Source organism: Miniopterus schreibersii (assembly GCF_964146895.1).
Source record: "Miniopterus schreibersii genome assembly, chromosome: 2".
In the NCBI taxonomy this organism is placed as follows: Eukaryota; Metazoa; Chordata; class Mammalia; order Chiroptera; family Miniopteridae; genus Miniopterus; species Miniopterus schreibersii.
Window position 1 is genome coordinate 91,189,651 of NC_138102.1, and position 10,612 is coordinate 91,200,262.

The following is a 10,612-nucleotide window of genomic DNA, read 5'->3' on the forward strand; positions in this document are numbered from 1 at the left end:
GTGTGGTTAAAGCTTGCCTACACAGTCAAGAACCCACACACTGCTGGCTGGCTCTAAGCAGGCCAGGTCCCCTGTATGCTAACATCATCAGAGGAAAATGGGAGCTGCAGAGCAAAATGAAGTTAGTTAATAGAAAATAAAGAAGATACATTGATTGGATACTCCTAGAGGAATAGCATTGTATCTCATTTTTTCTATTTATCCAGGGAGGAAACAGTCATGATAAAGGCTGGCAGACCAAAGAGTCCTGCTATCTCTTACTGGAAAAGTAAGACACCCATTGTCTATATACCTAATCTTTAGCCACCAAGGGAGTAACTTAGCAGAAACAAGAAAAAGTGGTACTTACCTTCAAACATTTCCATTCTTTACTGGGAAAACCAAATCTCATGTTTAAATTATGAAGTCAGTATCCCATAGCTATAAAGCGGCAGAGCAAAGATTCACTGCCAATCTGTCTGATTTTTAAATCCATATTTTTTCTACCATAAACTATTTCATATCCAAATACCTGTTGGCATCATCATATTAACACCCATAGGGGTTTTAATTTCAAAATATCCACAATACATGATCTTACCCAGTGTAGGGGAACTCATTTTAGAGATTTAATATGACTCAGACAGTAAAGGCATCTGGGAAATGTTGAACTCTCTCTGTTAAACTTTCAGTGACTGCTTAACTCTCTATAGCCTCAGGTTTGGCTGACTACCCAAAAAGCTGGAATGCTACCCAAAGATAAATGTCAGGCCCCAAGAAGGTTTATGAAAGTATAGAGTGTGTATAACTGCCTGAGGTTATCTGTTAACTTAGAGATGCATTGTTCTTTCTAGTGGTTCACGTGACTACTCACTGTATGCTTTTACTATTAAAACCCTGTAAAAAAGACACCATGTCCTGGGAGGAGTGTAGATTTTTTCCCAGTCAGCCACCATTGGAAGCTAGCATGCTTTGTCCATGGTATACAAGTTTCTCCTATGAAAGCTCTTATAAATTTGAATAGGGCTATGTGTCAGTTCTTCAGAATTAATCCTGAATTTGGACTTTTGGGGCTTTTCCCAACACCCAGCAAACCTGTTTGTTTTTTTTTTCTATATTATTCACCTTAGGACAAGTCTAAACTAGAATCATCCAATATTTCCCAATTTTACTTTCTTTCTAATTGTTCAGCAAATCCTGTCTTTTTTATCTTCTGACTAACTCTTTTGAGCACAACATACATACATGAATGAAGGACAAGAAGTAACTACATAGATGCTCCATATTTACAAATAGCTGTGATAAGAGCCATAGTTGGAAATTTCACTGTTATTTGACAACACCAACACTGCATCTATAGTAAGTCAGTCAGTGAGCAACAAGAAGACCAAACATCTGCTTGGAAACTAAGTTTAATTTTTTTTAAAAAAGGAAATTATAATCTAAGGAAGATAGTAGGATACCTATTGTGAAATTAGATTTAGTAAACAAAAGCACAATTCAAGATAAGACAGGGGTGTATAAGAAAACACCTTGTGCTTCTGGGTGAACTGATTAGAATTCTTACACTGCAAAAGAAGAAGAAAACCCAAGAGAAAAGCTACACTTGCACCTCCTAGCAAATAGTGTGTATCATGCCAGGAGATGCATTCACCAGCCAGAGAAAGAGGAAAACCATCAGGAGTTTCAATTCATTCTTGAAAGATCTACAGAGAATGAGAATGGTGGTTATCTGTTGTTTCTTTCTTTCTCTCATTATTTCTTTCTTCCTTTCTCTCTGCACTTGTTTGTGAGTCTTTATAAAGCACTGTGATGAAGAGTAGTTGATGTAATCTATATAAACTAATAAGAATTATCTACACTTTATACTTAAAATACATTCAGGAAAATTATATAAGGACATACAAAATTAAAGGACATATGATAAGAAAATATTTTGTTTGTTAGTTGACATTTTTCTATATTTTTAGTTTAGCTGAATATTTTGTATGTGTATGAGTCTTGTCCCATATTATCTCTGCTGATGTTACTTATTTCAGAGCCTTTCCTCTCAGGCTCTGCTTATAAACTTGCTTAAGGTTCATTTTAAGCAACAACTGTAGAAATTTCCGTGCTTTATTTCCATCTAGTGTTAGCCACCTGCTTTTGTTACCACATGACTATGGTTTTACTCACTGGCTGCTTGAAGCTGTACCTCTTTTGACTATCCTGAGTGTTTAGGTTGTTCTCCTTTGGTTTATGCAATCCATTAAAATTCTAAGTTTTATAATCATTAAGAAAAAAAGAGCTATAAATTACTTTTGCTGAGATCAACTTTAAAATGACAAGTATATCACCATTATATGTTATTGAATAGCAACAGAATTTGACTTAGATTAATATAAGTTGAAAAAATAAGTATTTCACAAAATCAACAGGAGGGCTGGAGAACCAGGTTTAGTGTTACATAGCTGGAAACAAGAGCACAAATCATACACAGATCTGATCTGATAAGAAAACTTATTTTTACTCTGAACCCTGAGTATTACAGTTTGTGCTGCATACCCTGGCACTTTGACAGCTATCACTATAATACAGATTTATGACTCTGTTTCTTTGGGCCTGAATGGATCCCAATTCCATCTCTGGGACAGGTGCTAGTGATTGGCAGAGCTTCTGGAATAATTAGATTGTAATATTCTCAGTTTCTATATTATAAGGTTGATTCTACTCTCTCTATGATTTATAAGATCTCATAATATTATCCCACATATAGGCAGATAATTCAGATACTGGACAGCCAGAAATAAAGGGAAAAAGTCTACTTTAGCATATGAGTTGAAAACTGTTGCAATATTAGGTAGATTATAAATGTTGAGATGTTGCCAGGCTACAAAGTCCCCTAAGCAATGTTTATGACCAATTTCCCATTACACACACACAACACACACACACACAGAGAGAAAATAAAATCACAAAAATACTTGCTCCTAAACTACAAATAAAGATTTAATTTGTCTACATGCTGAACAATTCCATGAAAAGTAAAAGGGGAATAGAAATTAACCATTTGGGGTACTTTTGGTATAATTTTTATCTTGATTTTTTTGCTTGCTGATGACAGTTATGTATGTAATTTATGCAAATACTAGATTGAATGCTTTCACTATATTCTTCAATCATATTTCTGAGGATGTTTTTGTCTTTTAAATAAAATTGGGGACCAGCAGTACCTAAGGGTCCAAGATGGCAGAGTAGGTAGAAGATGTACTTATGTCCTTTTATGACCACATCAAAATTACAACTAAATTGTAGAACAATCAATCTTGATGACCATCTAAAGAAGAGATGAAGCCATATAACTGAGGATATACATAAGAAACTATATTAAGACTGGTAGTGAGACAAGCCAATAAGCAAGGACAAGTGGAATGGAGAAACTGAGACATATAGCTGAACAAACTGGCTGAACAATTTATAGACAAATACAGAAGGACACCTCCCTAATGATCACATCAAAGCCTTAGTTGTATTTTAGCTCCAGGCCCAGAAAAGCAATAAAACCAGCTGGGCAATGCCAAGACAAGCTGCAATAATTAAAGAACTCCTCCCCTGGCACTAAAGACCAAGACCCTGAAAGAACACACCTGGAAAACTGATGAATGTTCTGCTAAAACCCTTCCCTGAGATCTCCAATGAACTTCATGCTTGCAAGAGAGAGATAAAAGCTTCAAGACTAAGGACCCAGGGCACACACTCCCTCTAGCAGGCTCACCCATGTTATGCCTTTCCCATTTTTCCTCTTCTTCCCCCATAGACACACATCTCCTAAACTCTAACCCCCTGAACCTGTCTCCAAGGCTCCCTTTTATCTGACTTCCTAGTGAACTAAAGCAGCCATGCCTAGGCTCTCTGTTGTTGCTTCTTCTGCCTTTAGCTATCTTTTGTTTCACTGTCCCAAGCTTTAATAAATGTACCCTCATAGTCACCTGGAGTTGTGTTGTGAAATTTTTCTTACACAAAGTTAAGAAACCTCTTACTACCAGCGGGCCATCAACTTAACCACACAGGGCCATGTTCCCTGTCCTCTAACATTTTGATAACCGTAGATGGAATATGCCTTTCCCTATCCCTTCTCCCCTGCCACCCTGGTGCATTACCCTTGCTGTTTCCTCTCATAAGCCCTGTAACAACTGGTGTTGTTTTGCTGCTGCCATTATGGTACTGATACCAATGTAACTAGCTAATTATTAATAACAGAAAAGGTGAAGCTTGAGCAGCTTCACCAGGAAGCTGCAATTTCACACTCCCCAGGGAACCACTGGCCCATTACCTGCAGGTTGCTAGGGAAAGGGTCTGGACAAAAAAGAAGATGGATGCATGCACAGTTGCTGTCAATCAAACCTGGAAATAAAATTAATTGGCTAAAAGGAGTGGAGCCAATGCAAGCCCATGAAAATCTGGGGATACATAACCCCCCAAACAAAAGAATTCTCTCTCTTGGTACCTTCTCTTGGCTCTTTGCTTACTTTGGCTTTCCCTCTGCTCATGTTCCCTCCATGGCCATGTGTCCATGCAGGCCTCATATGCAATGAATTGATGGACTCAACTGGGGACACAAATTAAGCTAGCTTAATGCTGGGCTGGACATTAAGCTAGCATGGAGCAAAAACTCTGGACACTGGCTCTGATTCTAGCTCTGATGAGGCCACAGCTACACTGCTTCCTTGGTGGACAAAGGGAAATAGGACTTTGGAAACTCAGGGGTTTGATTAAACAGAAATAAAGCTTTCTACAATATCTCATCTGCCCTTGCGAGTCTCAGAAATTTTTTTTTCTCAGGATATCACAAGCAAGCAACTCCTACTAGCAATGAGGACCTCTCCCCAACAACAACAGTACCCTGACCCAGATTACTTTGTTACTGGTAAACCAATCATCCTCACTGCCTTTGCTTGAAGGACCTGACTGTGTTTTCTTCTTCCTTGCATCTTTTCATCTGATCATGGGGTTTTCTCTGTGTGTGTGTGTATTGCTGCAGTGTGCAGGCATGGTACAGGCACTTAAGTGGCAATAGGGCACTTGCCTCCTTTAAAGACTCCTATGACAGAATAAATTGGTTATGGGCTGGGGAAATTTGCACTAGGCACCCTGCTGACTGCAAAACAATGCCCATGCACCCAGGAACACTGTAAAATTACACAAGGTCCTTCTACACAGCTTTTTTTCTGTCAGGTTACTAGTCCTGACAGAGAGAGGAATTCTTGTCTTTTGGCTGTTTTTTTACTTTGGCTTTTTAATTGATGTTGCTTTCTAAGAGTCTGAACAAAACTTTTTGCTGAATAAATGAGAGCCTGAACTCATTCAGTTTTGAGGATTTGGAGCACTTACTCCCTCCAACTAAAATCTTGGACATTCTTAGGTGACTGAGAATTTTTGTGGAGGGTTAGGGTAATACTGTTATAATAATATGGTTATTATTTAACAGGAAAGGAGTAAAGGGAAGACTAGATCATGTAAGCATGACATTTATACAGTTTTGCCAGGAATCTGTAAGTTAACATTCTCCAAATCTGTTACCCACTGATCAGTGGGGGAGGGACTGGACAAAGGCAGTTTGTACACATGCCCAATAAGGTCTGAGTGATGTAGGAAGGTGGGTATCTGTCATTCACACCTGGAAGCGAGTTAGTTGCCAGAACAGGCATGGCCACTTCAAGAGTGTGAAACCTGAATATTTAAGCTCCTGGATAAAGGAGTTTGCTCTCTTGGCTCTCTCTCTCAAGGGTGCTGGGCTCCTGACTCTCCTGTTCCAAGATGTGCATCTCCCTGCACTTGCCTACATGGCCTATAGCCATGTGGACTCCACACAATGGACTTATTGACTTTAACACACTGATGCTGAACTTAACCAGGCTGCAAAATGGAATAGTAACTCTAAACACTAGCCCTCTTTTTGGCTTTGCTGAACCCACAGCTACCCATTTTCCAAGACTAGATTAAGGGACATGAGACTTTACAACCCAAGGAATTTAACTCCATGCAAATAAAGCCTTTTATCACATCTCATTTTCCTGTGTGGGCTTTTGAAAATGTTTATTTAAGCAGTATCCCAAGAACCTCTCTCCCAGGAGCAACAAAGGAATTTCACTTGTGTACTCCTCCAATAACAAGAGGAGCCTGAAACTCATGGGAGGATTTGAGATGTGGATATACAGTTACTGGGAAGCCTTTACTTGCAAGTATTTACAGAAATGGAAAAATGTAACTAGAAGTGATGGATTTAATGTGGCAAAAATGTAGCTCGTTTGATGCCTAAAATTTTGCATAAAAAATTAGAAAATGCTGGCTCTAAATTAAACTGAATGAATGGGAAGGTCTTAAATGCAACTTAGAAACTTTAAGAAGAGCTCAGGTCAATTACATAGAAAGACCAGTTCCAGGCCACAAGGGAACAAGAATTGTATACATTCCTTTACCTGGGTTTGCAAAGGAATTTAAGAATATGGTGCCAGCTATTTTAACCTATTCTAATTAATGTAACTACTGGTTTCAGGAAGCAAAAAAACCAGAATTACTAAATAGGGTTTGCTGGGAAGCTCCTGTGGAAGAGTCTATGTCTATTTCAGAAAGCCAGGTCACCTTAACAAGGAAACTGAAATGGGGTTAAAATAATAAAAGAAACAAAAGCAAACATAGGGTTGTTCTGAGGGCATTTTCCCTTCTCCTTACTGATACTTTGGGAAAAGTTGAAATTATGATAAGAGGAGAAACTCCTAAGCTTCTTATAGATACTTTATTTGCTCTGTTTAAATTACATTTATATTCAATATTATTTTGTATTAGTTTCAGGTGTGCATCATAAAGGTTAGACAGACAGTCTGCCCTAACTGGTGTGACTCAGTGGTTAGAACATTGGCTTGGGGACTGAAGGGCCTTGGGTTCAATTCTGTCCAAGGGCACATAACTCGGTTGCAGGCTCCATCCCCAGTCCTGGTTGGGAGGCAACCAATAGATGTATCTCTCTTACATTGATGTTTTTCTTTCTCTCTCCATTCCAAACTTGCTGAAAAGTAATGGGGAAAAAATAGCCTCAGGTGAGGATTAAAAAAAAGGTTAGACAGTCATATACTTTATAAACTATCCCCACAATATTTCAAGTACCCACCTGGTACCATACATATATATTATATTATTGACTATATTTATTATGCTGCATTTTATATCCTTATCACTATTTTGTAACTACTAATTTGAATTTCTTAAGCCCTTCACCTTACTCATTTAGCTTCCTAAGCCCCCATCCCCTTTCTCTCTGGAAGCTATCAGTCTGATTTCTGTATTTATGAGTCTATTTCTATTTTGTTTGTTGGTTTATTTTATCTTATCTGTTCTTAACTCTACTCAATGGAATGACACCCTCCCTCAGAGTAAGCTTCAGCACAAATAGTAGGAATATCTAATTGATGTCAGCTTTTTAAAACTGAACATGTTTCCTTTTAACTATGGAATGTTATGACACTGTATGTGTGTGTGTGTGTGTGAAAATATATATATTTTCACATATATATATTGTGTGTGAAACTTGCCTGATTCACCTAGTAAGGTGAGACTTTCTTGAAATGGTGGCCCAACTGTTGAGGTATTAAAAACAACTGTCTTTGTTTACAAATGAGTCTTCACAGGGCAAGAGATGTGGTTCTAGAACACTAAAGCCCTCCAATCTATTTACCTTTCCCAAACCTCTTCTATTTATTAAAAAAATACATAGATAATTGACTCAATGAAACCAAGTCCTTCTAGGAGGAGCTTGCTTTTCTTTCCCTACAGTTTTGAAATGCAAATACTTGAAAGATAGATCTTATCACAAAGGAAAAGACCTTAGCAGCATCTGAGAAACTCAATTTAACTTATTTCAGCTATTCTTTCCTCAATTAGTAAATTTTAATTAAAGTTATTGAATATCTTAATATTTTGAAATAACATGAAATACTGAAACAATAATTGTTAGACAAGTCTTAGTTTGCCTGTTTTGGGTTATTTATTGAAGAATGACTATAAAGGGGATTTGGAGCTGTTGAATGTCTTGTGCTTTGTTAGAGGTTTATTTCTTGAAAGTAAGAGTGTGTTTGCCAATAGAGGAATCTATGTTTCTAAAGGATATGGAAAGTGTTCATGACAGTGTCAATTTAAGGAATGCTGGTTGCCTAATTTTTTGGTCATTGGAAATTGATGTTTTTAAAAGTTAGAAATTCAAATTAAGTTGGAAAACATTGTACAGTTTTGGTAATAGAAGACATAAAAAATGGAGTTACATCTTTTCAGGACAAAAATGGAAACTGAGTTGTTTTAAAAGTGGTTATTTCTGAATGGGTAAAAAAGTTTGTGAAGTTTATAAAGTTTGTGAAAGTTTTAAATTTATAAAGAAAAACCCCAGTCAGGCTCCAGTTCCCCTTCCTCCACTTAATTTCTTTCTGGTGACATTCTTTGATGACTCTAGTGGGAGCTGGAGTTGTTTTCATTACACTTTCTCCTGCCCTCATCAGTGTGAGGGAAACCTACCTATCAGCTGATGAGTAAAGGCTTCATCAAAACATGTCTCATCAATGTTGAGATGGAAGGTAAGGTTGCTCTCTGGACATAGAGTCACCCACCCACACCACCATTCTGAGGCAACACCTGGGTGATGGGGTCTGGCGAGTCAGGAGCTGAATGCCCTTGAGATATAAAAGGACCTTTTCTCTCCCCCTTTGTTGTCTGGCATGGAGTTTAGAACCCTGACTGAGTGGGATAAATTCATTCCCAGGACATCTGGCTGGTGCCCTGGTCATTGGTAATCCCGTGCACCTCCGGAGCATGGGTTAAACACATTCACAAGTTAAACTGGCTTTCTTTCTCTCTCAGTCCTCTATCTGAAGCATTTACCTTTTGTTACCAGGTTTCTGACTTTTCAGGGACCCAAATCAGCCCCACCCAGGCTCTCTCCTGTTGTTTAATCCCTTAGATTGGAAGCGGACAAGTTATATCTACTGCTTATTCAAGCTTTTGAAGCTTTCATGGAAAATATCAATAGGTTTTCCTGCTTAATATTTAGGACCTTCCTTTCCTTTTTCCAGCCTTCTTAAAAGTTGTCAAATGAACAAAATAGATTCAGTGACACTGAAGCATAGAACAGACTGATGCTTAGAGGGCAGGTGGGGAGAAATTAATGAAAGAATTTAAATTCATATATACATGGACACAGACAATAGTGTGGTGAAGGCCAGGGGAGAGGGGTGGGTGAAGGGTAGCATGAGTCAATGAGGATAAAAGGGGACATCTATACTTTCAATAATATAAGTTAATAAATAAAAAGCTGTCAAAAGCTACTGAAAAAAATCTTGTGCCTTCCAGAAAAAAATTAGTAATTCAGAAAATGTGTATGTTTGTGGTCTTCATGTAATATGTATTCATCTGTGTATTATACATATGGTGCTTTTTCTGCCTCTACATGGCATAACTAGAAAGTAATATTTTAATGGTATAAAGAGATTAAATATTCATATAGATTAAGGAGGATCCAGTTGTCTGGACAAAATATTAATATTAAAATTATTTTAAGTTTGATTAATGACTTTTACAGTTATTTTAAAAAATATGTTTTACCAGGGTTTAATAAAAAGTTTATGCCATGATGTTCTGATTAAAGTTTTTTGACAATATTCCCAAAGTTTATATTTAAGACACTTTTTATTTATTTTATTTTATTTTATTATTTTATTATTTATTTTTGTTTAAAATATTACAAATGTCCCTTTTTCTCCCCAGTGACCCATTCCACCCAATCCCATACCCCTCTCCCCACCATTGTCCCTGTGCTTGGGTTATGAATATATGCATATAAATTCTTTGGTTACTCTTTCCCCCTCCACCCACCCACCCTCCTCCATCCCTTTAACATTCGTCAGTCTGATCTATGCTTCCATGTCATTGAATCTATTTTGTTCAACAGTTTATTAAGTTCTTTAGATTCCACATATAAGCAAGATCATGTGATGTTTGTCTTTCTCAGCCTGGATTATTTCATTTAACATAATTTTCTCCAGGTCCATCCATACTGTCCCAAATGGTACAAGATCCTGCTTCTTCACAGCTGCATAGTATTCCATGGTGTATATGTTCCACAGCTTTTTTATCCACTCATCTACAGATGGGCACTTGGACTGTTTCCAGATCTTAGCTATTGTAAATTGTGCTGCTATGAACATAGGGGTGCATATATTCTTTTTGATTAGTGTTTCAGGATTCTTAGGATATATTCCTAGAAGTGGGATCACTGGTTCAAAAAGCAGCTCAATTTTTAATTTTTTGAGGAACCTCCATACTGTTTTCCATAGTGGTTGCACCAGTCTGCATTTCTACCAGCAGCATACTAGAGTTTCCCTTTCTCCACATCCTCGCCAGCAGGAGTCATTTGTTGATTTGTTGCTGGTAGCCATTCTTACAGGTGTGAAGTGATACCTCATTGTGGTTTTAATTTGTATCTCTCTGATGACTAGCGAAGTTGAGCATTTTCTCATTAGTCTCTTGGCCATCTATATGTCCTCTTTGGAGAAATGTTTATTCAAGTCCTTTGCCAATTTCTTTTTTTTTTTTTTTTAATATATCTTTATTG